The 12,268-nt window shown below is 63.3% G+C and overlaps 2 non-coding genes across 2 annotated transcripts; both read left to right on the forward strand.

Annotated features, from left to right (window-relative positions):
- Positions 1-261: 261 nt before the first annotated feature.
- Positions 262-380, forward strand: LOC131871552 (5S ribosomal RNA). The gene has a single exon (XR_009369767.1). It is a non-coding gene; the product is annotated as a 5S ribosomal RNA (ribosomal RNA).
- Positions 381-8,184: 7,804 nt separating this feature from the next.
- On the forward strand, positions 8,185-8,303 carry LOC131871553 (5S ribosomal RNA). The gene has a single exon (XR_009369768.1). It is a non-coding gene; the product is annotated as a 5S ribosomal RNA (ribosomal RNA).
- The last annotated feature ends 3,965 nt before the right edge of the window (positions 8,304-12,268 follow it).

Genomic DNA, 12,268 nt, shown 5'->3' on the forward strand with positions numbered 1-12,268 from the left:
GCGCCCGAGGTGGTGTGTGGGCACCGCGTTGCAGACGGGACACTGCACGCACACGACGCCCCCTCCAGGTGCACGCACGTAGGCCGGGCCGGGTGCACACCCGACGCCCTAGCAAGGTGCGCGCACCCGGGCAGGGCTCACACTTGGCGAACGGGGCGCACTTCGCGAGGGAGGGTGTGCACCTCGACGGGGGTGGGTGGCCGGGGTGGATTCGCACGTGGGTCGCGGTTTGCTAAGTACACACTGCGACAAGCTCATAACGGGTGCGATCATACCAGCGTTAGTGCACCGGATCCCATCAGAACTCCGCAGTTAAGCGCGCTTGGGCCGGAGTAGTACTGGGATGGGTGACCTCCCGGGAAGTCCCGGTGTTGCACCCTTTTTTAGTTTTTCGCCGGGCGTCGCAATGCTATTTGAATAAACCTTTTGCCCGTTTGCGTTCTCGTCGGGGCCGGGCCGGGCCGGGGTGCGCTGCCCGCACTACCGCGCGCGCGGGGGCGACACCGAGCGCGCACCCGAGGCGCCCCGAGCACACAGGCCACGGTGCAACCCGGGCGTTGTGCGCGCACCCCGGTGCGCCCGAGGTGCTGCGCGCGCACCCAGGTGAAATCGGTGTGCACCTCGGCCAGTGCGCGCTCGGTCGAGTCGCGCACGTTGGCCAAGGTGCACGGTGATGTTTCTTACTCTAAGGTTCCGCACCAGACGCCCGGGACAGGTGAGCGAAGCTGGGCGGGGCCGGGTGCGCGGCCGGGGCAGGTGCACGCAGCTGGAGAGAGCTTTGGAGCACACTTCGGAGCGCACCAATGATGCGCTCCATTCAAAAGTTTCCTGAAAAGGCAAAAAAAGTTGAGATTATAGAAATTCCCACTTGAGAGATTGTAAAAAAAAAAAATTTAAAATGAAGGAAACGCGGGTGCCAAGGTGTGCGCAGCCCAGCCAAGGTGTGCGCACCAAGGCGCCCACCCTGGCGAAGGTGCACGCAAGGTGCGCACCCGAGGCAAACCGGACAATTAACCCAACTTTCGACTTCGCGCGCACCTTGGAGCGCACTTCGGAGCGCTCCTTGGTGCGCACCAATCTTGGGCACCTCGGAGTGCACCATGGCGCCCACCAAGGTGCGCACCCGGGGCAAACCGAGCTCCGACTTCGTGCGCACCTTGGAGCGCACGAAAGGTGCGCACCATGGCGCCCACCAAGGTGCGCAGCCCAGCCAAGGCGTGCGCATCAAGGTGCGCACCCTGGCGAAGGTGCGCACCCGGGGCAAACCGAGCTCCGACTTCGTGCGCACCTTGGAGCGCACAAAAGGTGCGCAACCCAGCCAAGGTGTGCGCACCCCGGTCAAACCGAGCTCCGAATCGTGCGCACCAGAGGTGCACGCCATCGTGCGCACCTTGGAGCACACTTCGGAGCCCTCCTTGGTGCGCGCCGATGTTGCGCACCTCGGAGCGCACCCGGGGAAAACAATGCAATTAACCCGACTTTCGACTTCGTGGGCACCTCGGAGCGCTCTCGGGTTCGCACCTCGGAGCACACCGAGGTGCGCACCTTTGATGCGCTGCCTTCACCAATTTCCAGAAAAGGCAAGAAAACATTGAGAAGGTGTGCGCACCGAGGTGCCCACCCTGGCGAAGGTGCACGCGAGGTGCGCACCCGGGGCAAACCGGGCTCCGACTTCGTGCACGCCGCACCTTGGAGCACACTTCGGAGCGCTCCTTGGTGCGCACCAGGGCGCGCAACCCAGCCGAGGTGCCCACCCCGGCGAAGGTGCACGCGAGGTGCGCACCCGGGGCAAACCGGGCTCCGACTTCGTGCACGCCATGGTGCCCACCGCGGCGAAGGTGCACGCGAGGTGCGCACCCGGGGCAAACCGGGCTCCGACTTCGTGCACGCCGCACCTTGGAGCACACTTCGGAGCGCTCCTTGGTGCGCACCATGGTGCCCACCAGGGCGCGCAACCCCGCCGAAGGTGCACGCGAGGTGCGCACCCGGGGCAAACCGGGCTCCGACTTCGTGCACGCCGCACCTTGGAGCACACTTCGGAGCGCTCCTTGGTGCGCACCATGGTGCCCACCAGGGCGCGCAACCCCGCCGAAGGTGCACGCGAGGTGCGCACCCGGGGCAAACCGGGCTCCGACTTCGTGCACGCCATGGTGCGCACCGCGGCGAAGGTGCGCACCCGGGGCAAACCGGGCTCCGACTTCGTGCACGCCGCACCTTGGAGCACACTTCGGAGCGCTCCTTGGTGCGCACCAGGGCGCGCAACCCAGCCGAGGTGCCCACCCCGGCGAAGGTGCACGCGAGGTGCGTACCCGGGGCAAACCGGGCTCCGACTTCGTGCACGCCGCACCTTGGAGCACACTTCGGAGCGCTCCTTGGTGCGCACCATGGTGCCCACCAGGCCGCGCAACCCAGCCAAGGTGTGCGCACCAAGGTGCACGCGAGGTGCGCACCCGGGGCAAACCGGGGTCCGACTTCGTGCACGCCGCACCTTGGAGCACACATCGGGGCGCTCCCGGGTTCGCACCGGCGTTGCGCACCGTGGTGGGCACCTCGGAGCACACCAAGGTGGGCAGCGAGGTGCGCACCTTTGATGCGATGCCTTCACTAATTTCCATAAAAGGCAAAAAAAAAACGAGATTTTAAAATTTCCGTTTTGAAAGATAGTGAGAAAAAGGGAATGCTGGTGCCATCTTGAGCCCGCCCTGGTGCGCAGCCCAGCCAAGGTGTGCGCACCAAGGTGCCCACCCTGGCGAAGGTGCGCGCCCGGGCAATTAACCCAACTTCCAACTTCGCGCGCGCCAGGGTGGGAGCGCACCCAACAACCGGGCCTGGGAAGAGCCAATGCGAGAAACCCCACCAAACGCTCTGACAAAAAAAGAGGGGGCGCTCCAGTAACCCCGCTTCGGAGCGCACCCTGGGCAAACCCAGCCAAGGTGCCCACCCCGGCCAAGGTGCAGGCGAGGTGCGCACCCGGGGCAAACCGGGCTCCGACAACGTGCACGCCGCACCTTGGAGCACACTTCGTAGCGCTCCCGGGTGCGCACCTCAGAGCACACCAAGGTGGGCAGCGAGGTGCGCACCTTTGATGCGCTGCCTTCACTAATTTCCAGAAAAGGCAAAAAAAAAAGGAGATTTTAAAATTTCCGTTTTGAAAGATAGTGAAAAAAACGGAACGCGCGTGCCATCTTGAGCCCGCCCTGGTGCGCAGCCCAGGTAAGGTGCCCACCCTGGCAAAGGTGCGCACCCGGGCAATTAACCCTACTTCCGACTTCGTGCGCGCCAGGGTGGCAACCGGGCCTCGGAAGAGCCAATGCGAGAAACCCCACCAAACGCTCCGACAAAAAAAGAGGCGGCGCTCCAATAACCCCGCTTCGGAGCGCAGCCGGGGCAAACCCAGCCAAGGTGCCCACCCCGACGAAGGTGCACGCGAGGTGCGCACCCGGGGCAAACCGGGCTCCGACAACGTGCACGCAGCACCTTGGAGCACACTTCGAAGCACTCCCGGGTGCCCACCGGCGTTGCGCACCGTGGTGGGCAGCGAGGTGCGCACCTTTGATGCGCTGCCTTCACTAATTTCCAGAAAAAGGCAAAAAAAAATGAGATTTTAAAATTTCCGTTTTGAAAGATAGTGAAAAAAAAGGAACGCGGGTGCCATCTTGAGCCCGCCCTGGTGCGCAGCCCAGGCAAGGCATGCGCACCAAGGTGCCCACCCGAGGTGCACACCCGGGGCAAACCGGGCTCCGACTTTGTGCAGGCCGCACCTTGGAGCACACTTCGGAGCGCTCCTTGGTGCGCACCATGGTGCCCACCAGGGCGCGCAACCCAGCCAAGGTCTGCACACTAAGGTGCCCACCCCGGCGAAGGTGCACGCGAGGTGCGCACCCGGGGCAAACCGGGCTCCGACTTCGTGCACGCCATGGTGCCCACCGCGGCGAAGGTGCACGCGAGGTGCGCACCCGGGGCAAACCGGGCTCCGACTTCGTGCACGCCGCACCTTGGAGCACACTTCGGAGCGCTCCTTGGTGCGCACCATGGTGCCCACCAGGGCGCGCAACCCAGCCAAGGTGTGCGCACCAAGGTGCACGCGAGGTGCGCACCCGGGGCAAACCGGGGTCCGACTTCGTGCACGCCGCACCTTGGAGCACACATCGGAGCGCTCCCAGGTTCGCACCAGCGTTGCGCACCTTTGATGCGCTGCCTTCACTAATTTCCAGAAAAGGCAAAAAAAAACGATATTTTAAAATTTCCGTTCTGAAAGATAGTGAAAAAAACGGAACGCGGGTGCCATCTTGAGCCCTTCCTGGTGCGCAGCCCAGGCAAGTTGTGCGCACCAAGGTGCCCACCCTGGCGGAGGTGCGCGCCCGGGGCAAACCGGGCTCCGACTTCGTGCACTGCATGGTGCCCACCAAGGCGCGCAACCCAGCCAAGGTGCCCACCGCAGCGAAGGTGCACGCGAGGTGCACACCCGGGGCAAACCGGGCTCCGACTTCGTGCACGCCGCACCTTGGAGCACACTTCAGAGCGCTCCTTGGTGCGCACCAGGGCGCGCAACCCAGCCGAGGTGCCCACCCCGGCGAAGGTGCACGCGAGGTGCGCACCCGGGGCAAACCGGGCTCCGACTTCGTGCACGCCATGGTGCCCACCGCGGCGAAGGTGCGCACCCGGGGCAAACCGGGCTCCGACTTCGTGCACGCCGCACCTTGGAGCACACTTCGGAGCGCTCCTTGGTGCGCACCATGGTGCCCACCAGGCCGCGCAACCCAGCCAAGGTGTGCGCACCAAGGTGCACGCGAGGTGCGCACCCGGGGCAAACCGGGGTCCGACTTCGTGCACGCCGCACCTTGGAGCACACATCGGGGCGCTCCCGGGTTCGCACCGGCGTTGCGCACCGTGGTGGGCACCTCGGAGCACACCAAGGTGGGCAGCGAGGTGCGCACCTTTGATGCGATGCCTTCACTAATTTCCATAAAAGGCAAAAAAAAAACGAGATTTTAAAATTTCCGTTTTGAAAGATAGTGAGAAAAAGGGAATGCTGGTGCCATCTTGAGCCCGCCCTGGTGCGCAGCCCAGCCAAGGTTTGCGCACCAAGGTGCCCACCCTGGCGAAGGTGCGCGCCCGGGCAATTAACCCAACTTCCAACTTCGCGCGCGCCAGGGTGGGAGCGCACCCAACAACCGGGCCTGGGAAGAGCCAATGCGAGAAACCCCACCAAACTCTCTGACAAAAAAAGAGGGGGCGCTCCAGTAACCCCGCTTCGGAGCGCACCCTGGGCAAACCCAGCCAAGGTGCCCACCCCGGCCAAGGTGCAGGCGAGGTGCGCACCCGGGGCAAACCGGGCTCCGACAACGTGCACGCCGCACCTTGGAGCACACTTCGTAGCGCTCCCGGGTGCGCACCTCAGAGCACACCAAGGTGGGCAGCGAGGTGCGCACCTTTGATGCGCTGCCTTCACTAATTTCCAGAAAAGGCAAAAAAAAAAGGAGATTTTAAAATTTCCGTTTTGAAAGATAGTGAAAAAAACGGAACGCGCGTGCCATCTTGAGCCCGCCCTGGTGCGCAGCCCAGGTAAGGTGCCACCCTGGCAAAGGTGCGCACCCGGGCAATTAACCCTACTTCCGACTTCGTGCGCGCCAGGGTGGCAACCGGGCCTCGGAAGAGCCAATGCGAGAAACCCCACCAAACGCTCCGACAAAAAAAGAGGCGGCGCTCCAATAACCCCGCTTCGGAGCGCAGCCGGGGCAAACCAAGCCAAGGTGCCCACCCCGACGAAGGTGCACGCGAGGTGCGCACCCGGGGCAAACCGGGCTCCGACAACGTGCACGCAGCACCTTGGAGCACACTTCGAAGCACTCCCGGGTGCCCACCGGCGTTGCGCACCGTGGTGGGCAGCGAGGTGCGCACCTTTGATGCGCTGCCTTCACTAATTTCCAGAAAAAGGCAAAAAAAAATGAGATTTTAAAATTTCCGTTTTGAAAGATAGTGAAAAAAAAGGAACGCGGGTGCCATCTTGAGCCCGCCCTGGTGCGCAGCCCAGGCAAGGCATGCGCACCAAGGTGCCCACCCGAGGTGCACACCCGGGGCAAACCGGGCTCCGACTTCGTGCAGGCCGCACCTTGGAGCACACTTCGGAGCGCTCCTTGGTGCGCACCATGGTGCCCACCAGGGCGCACCCGAGGCAAACCGGGCTCCGACTTCGTGCACGCCGCACCTTGGAGCACACATCGGAGCGCTCCCAGGTTCGCACCAGCGTTGCGCACCTTTGATGCGCTGCCTTCACTAATTTCCAGAAAAGGCAAAAAAAAACGATATTTTAAAATTTCCGTTCTGAAAGATAGTGAAAAAAACGGAACGCGGGTGCCATCTTGAGCCCTTCCTGATGCGCAGCCCAGGCAAGTTGTGCGCACCAAGGTGCCCACCCTGGCGGAGGTGCGCGCCCGGGGCAAACCGGGCTCCGACTTCGTGCACTGCATGGTGCCCACCAAGGCGCGCAACCCAGCCAAGGTGCCCACCGCAGCGAAGGTTCACGCGAGGTGCGCACCCGAGGTGCACACCCGGGGCAAACCGGGCTCCGACTTCGTGCACGCCGCACCTTGGAGCACACTTCAGAGCGCTCCTTGGTACGCACCAGGGCGCGCAACCCAGCCAAGGTGCTCACCCCGGCGAAGGTGCACGCGAGGTGCGCACCCGGGGCAAACCGGGCTCGGACTTCGTGCACGCCGCACCTTGGAGCACACATCGGAGCGCTCCCGGGTTCGCACCAGCATTGCGCACCTTTGATGCGCTGCCTTCACTAATTTCCAGAAAAGGCAAAAAAAAGAAAAAAATGAGATTTTAAAATTTCCGTTTTGAAAGATAGTGAAAAAAACGGAACGCGGGTGCCATCTTGAGCCCGCCCTGGTGTGCAGCCCAGGCAAGTTGTGCGCACCAAGGCACCCACCCTGGCCAAGGTGGGTCACGGGGTGGGTCCTAGGGTGGGTAACGGGGTGGGTACTAAGGTGCGTGCCAAGGTGGGTCATAGGGTGGGTGCCAAGGTGGGCACCAGGGTGGGTGTGCACCAACCCTAGCCAGGGTAGGTCACGGGGTGGTTGTCGGGGTGGGCGTCAAGGAGCCAAGGTGGGTGGCAAGTAGCCAAGTTGCGTGCCAAGGTGGGTGTCGGGGTGGGTGCCAAGGATCCAAGGTGGGTGCCAAGGAACCAAGGTGGGTGTCTGGGTGGGTGCCGAGGTGGGAGCCAGGGTGGGTCCCAAGGTGAGTGCAAAGGTGGGTGCCAGGGTCAAGGTGAGTGCCAATGTGGGTTCCAAGGTGCCAGGGTCAGGGTGAGTGCCAATGTGGGTTCAAAGGTGCTAAGTTGGGTGCGAGGTTGGGTGCGAGGGTGGGTGGGTGCCAAGGTGTGCTAGGTGGAAGCCCGGGTGGGTCGGCATCCCATGGGTGTCGAGTTGGGTGCCTGATGGGTGCTTCTTGTCAAGTTTTAGTCGTCGGGACTCATTTCGAGCCTTAGAGGTCGTTTCTTGTCCGGTTGCCCTGTCTTCGACCTGGGAACCCAATTTTGGTCCTCGGGTCCCATTTTTTTTTGTCTCGCATCCCACTTTTGGCCTGTGGCCTTTTCGGGGTCGATTCTCGTTTTGGGCATCAGAGCATGTTTCTTCTCCTAAAACCCAATATTTGTTTATTAAGTCTCGGAACACATTTTTGTTCTCGTGGACCCATCATGGGTCTTGGAACGCATTTGTGGTCCTTGGGTCCCATTTTGCATCCCGAAACTTGTGTTTTGGTGCTTGATCCCTATTTTGGGTGCCCACCTTGCACCAAGTGCGCACCCGGGGCAAACCGAGCGCCTTGGTGCACCGGGGCAAGATCGAGCGTGCACCCGAGGCGCCCCGAACATGCACCAAGGTGCACTCGGCCCACATGTGAGCGCAGGTCGTTGCGCCCGAGGTGGTGTGTGGGCACCGCGTTGCAGACGGGACACTGCACGCACACGACGCCCCCTCCAGGTGCACGCACGTAGGCCGGGCCGGGTGCACACCCGACGCCCTAGCAAGGTGCGCGCACCCGGGCAGGGCTCACACTTGGCGAACGGGGCGCACTTCGCGAGGGAGGGTGTGCACCTCGACGGGGGTGGGTGGCCGGGGTGGATTCGCACGTGGGTCGCGGTTTGCTAAGTACACACTGCGACAAGCTCATAACGGGTGCGATCATACCAGCGTTAGTGCACCGGATCCCATCAGAACTCCGCAGTTAAGCGCGCTTGGGCCGGAGTAGTACTGGGATGGGTGACCTCCCGGGAAGTCCCGGTGTTGCACCCTTTTTTAGTTTTTCGCCGGGCGTCGCAATGCTATTTGAATAAACCTTTTGCCCGTTTGCGTTCTCGTCGGGGCCGGGCCGGGCCGGGGTGCGCTGCCCGCACTACCGCGCGCGCGGGGGCGACACCGAGCGCGCACCCGAGGCGCCCCGAGCACACAGGCCACGGTGCAACCCGGGCGTTGTGCGCGCACCCCGGTGCGCCCGAGGTGCTGCGCGCGCACCCAGGTGAAATCGGTGTGCACCTCGGCCAGTGCGCGCTCGGTCGAGTCGCGCACGTTGGCCAAGGTGCACGGTGATGTTTCTTACTCTAAGGTTCCGCACCAGACGCCCGGGACAGGTGAGCGAAGCTGGGCGGGGCCGGGTGCGCGGCCGGGGCAGGTGCACGCAGCTGGAGAGAGCTTTGGAGCACACTTCGGAGCGCACCAATGATGCGCTCCATTCAAAAGTTTCCTGAAAAGGCAAAAAAAGTTGAGATTATAGAAATTCCCACTTGAGAGATTGTAAAAAAAAAAAATTTAAAATGAAGGAAACGCGGGTGCCAAGGTGTGCGCAGCCCAGCCAAGGTGTGCGCACCAAGGCGCCCACCCTGGCGAAGGTGCACGCAAGGTGCGCACCCGAGGCAAACCGGACAATTAACCCAACTTTCGACTTCGCGCGCACCTTGGAGCGCACTTCGGAGCGCTCCTTGGTGCGCACCAATCTTGGGCACCTCGGAGTGCACCATGGCGCCCACCAAGGTGCGCACCCGGGGCAAACCGAGCTCCGACTTCGTGCGCACCTTGGAGCGCACGAAAGGTGCGCACCATGGCGCCCACCAAGGTGCGCAGCCCAGCCAAGGCGTGCGCATCAAGGTGCGCACCCTGGCGAAGGTGCGCACCCGGGGCAAACCGAGCTCCGACTTCGTGCGCACCTTGGAGCGCACAAAAGGTGCGCAACCCAGCCAAGGTGTGCGCACCCCGGTCAAACCGAGCTCCGAATCGTGCGCACCAGAGGTGCACGCCATCGTGCGCACCTTGGAGCACACTTCGGAGCCCTCCTTGGTGCGCGCCGATGTTGCGCACCTCGGAGCGCACCCGGGGAAAACAATGCAATTAACCCGACTTTCGACTTCGTGGGCACCTCGGAGCGCTCTCGGGTTCGCACCTCGGAGCACACCGAGGTGCGCACCTTTGATGCGCTGCCTTCACCAATTTCCAGAAAAGGCAAGAAAACATTGAGAAGGTGTGCGCACCGAGGTGCCCACCCTGGCGAAGGTGCACGCGAGGTGCGCACCCGGGGCAAACCGGGCTCCGACTTCGTGCACGCCGCACCTTGGAGCACACTTCGGAGCGCTCCTTGGTGCGCACCAGGGCGCGCAACCCAGCCGAGGTGCCCACCCCGGCGAAGGTGCACGCGAGGTGCGCACCCGGGGCAAACCGGGCTCCGACTTCGTGCACGCCATGGTGCCCACCGCGGCGAAGGTGCACGCGAGGTGCGCACCCGGGGCAAACCGGGCTCCGACTTCGTGCACGCCGCACCTTGGAGCACACTTCGGAGCGCTCCTTGGTGCGCACCATGGTGCCCACCAGGGCGCGCAACCCCGCCGAAGGTGCACGCGAGGTGCGCACCCGGGGCAAACCGGGCTCCGACTTCGTGCACGCCGCACCTTGGAGCACACTTCGGAGCGCTCCTTGGTGCGCACCATGGTGCCCACCAGGGCGCGCAACCCCGCCGAAGGTGCACGCGAGGTGCGCACCCGGGGCAAACCGGGCTCCGACTTCGTGCACGCCATGGTGCGCACCGCGGCGAAGGTGCGCACCCGGGGCAAACCGGGCTCCGACTTCGTGCACGCCGCACCTTGGAGCACACTTCGGAGCGCTCCTTGGTGCGCACCAGGGCGCGCAACCCAGCCGAGGTGCCCACCCCGGCGAAGGTGCACGCGAGGTGCGTACCCGGGGCAAACCGGGCTCCGACTTCGTGCACGCCGCACCTTGGAGCACACTTCGGAGCGCTCCTTGGTGCGCACCATGGTGCCCACCAGGCCGCGCAACCCAGCCAAGGTGTGCGCACCAAGGTGCACGCGAGGTGCGCACCCGGGGCAAACCGGGGTCCGACTTCGTGCACGCCGCACCTTGGAGCACACATCGGGGCGCTCCCGGGTTCGCACCGGCGTTGCGCACCGTGGTGGGCACCTCGGAGCACACCAAGGTGGGCAGCGAGGTGCGCACCTTTGATGCGATGCCTTCACTAATTTCCATAAAAGGCAAAAAAAAAACGAGATTTTAAAATTTCCGTTTTGAAAGATAGTGAGAAAAAGGGAATGCTGGTGCCATCTTGAGCCCGCCCTGGTGCGCAGCCCAGCCAAGGTGTGCGCACCAAGGTGCCCACCCTGGCGAAGGTGCGCGCCCGGGCAATTAACCCAACTTCCAACTTCGCGCGCGCCAGGGTGGGAGCGCACCCAACAACCGGGCCTGGGAAGAGCCAATGCGAGAAACCCCACCAAACGCTCTGACAAAAAAAGAGGGGGCGCTCCAGTAACCCCGCTTCGGAGCGCACCCTGGGCAAACCCAGCCAAGGTGCCCACCCCGGCCAAGGTGCAGGCGAGGTGCGCACCCGGGGCAAACCGGGCTCCGACAACGTGCACGCCGCACCTTGGAGCACACTTCGTAGCGCTCCCGGGTGCGCACCTCAGAGCACACCAAGGTGGGCAGCGAGGTGCGCACCTTTGATGCGCTGCCTTCACTAATTTCCAGAAAAGGCAAAAAAAAAAGGAGATTTTAAAATTTCCGTTTTGAAAGATAGTGAAAAAAACGGAACGCGCGTGCCATCTTGAGCCCGCCCTGGTGCGCAGCCCAGGTAAGGTGCCCACCCTGGCAAAGGTGCGCACCCGGGCAATTAACCCTACTTCCGACTTCGTGCGCGCCAGGGTGGCAACCGGGCCTCGGAAGAGCCAATGCGAGAAACCCCACCAAACGCTCCGACAAAAAAAGAGGCGGCGCTCCAATAACCCCGCTTCGGAGCGCAGCCGGGGCAAACCCAGCCAAGGTGCCCACCCCGACGAAGGTGCACGCGAGGTGCGCACCCGGGGCAAACCGGGCTCCGACAACGTGCACGCAGCACCTTGGAGCACACTTCGAAGCACTCCCGGGTGCCCACCGGCGTTGCGCACCGTGGTGGGCAGCGAGGTGCGCACCTTTGATGCGCTGCCTTCACTAATTTCCAGAAAAAGGCAAAAAAAAATGAGATTTTAAAATTTCCGTTTTGAAAGATAGTGAAAAAAAAGGAACGCGGGTGCCATCTTGAGCCCGCCCTGGTGCGCAGCCCAGGCAAGGCATGCGCACCAAGGTGCCCACCCGAGGTGCACACCCGGGGCAAACCGGGCTCCGACTTCGTGCAGGCCGCACCTTGGAGCACACTTCGGAGCGCTCCTTGGTGCGCACCATGGTGCCCACCAGGGCGCGCAACCCAGCCAAGGTCTGCACACTAAGGTGCCCACCCCGGCGAAGGTGCACGCGAGGTGCGCACCCGGGGCAAACCGGGCTCCGACTTCGTGCACGCCATGGTGCCCACCGCGGCGAAGGTGCACGCGAGGTGCGCACCCGGGGCAAACCGGGCTCCGACTTCGTGCACGCCGCACCTTGGAGCACACTTCGGAGCGCTCCTTGGTGCGCACCATGGTGCCCACCAGGGCGCGCAACCCAGCCAAGGTGTGCGCACCAAGGTGCACGCGAGGTGCGCACCCGGGGCAAACCGGGGTCCGACTTCGTGCACGCCGCACCTTGGAGCACACATCGGAGCGCTCCCAGGTTCGCACCAGCGTTGCGCACCTTTGATGCGCTGCCTTCACTAATTTCCAGAAAAGGCAAAAAAAAACGATATTTTAAAATTTCCGTTCTGAAAGATAGTGAAAAAAACGGAACGCGGGTGCCATCTTGAGCCCTTCCTGGTGCGCAGCCCAGGCAAGTTGTGCGCACCAAGGTGCCCACCC

This window comes from Cryptomeria japonica, unplaced genomic scaffold, assembly GCF_030272615.1.
Source record: "Cryptomeria japonica unplaced genomic scaffold, Sugi_1.0 HiC_scaffold_423, whole genome shotgun sequence".
NCBI classification, from domain to species: Eukaryota; Viridiplantae; Streptophyta; class Pinopsida; order Cupressales; family Cupressaceae; genus Cryptomeria; species Cryptomeria japonica.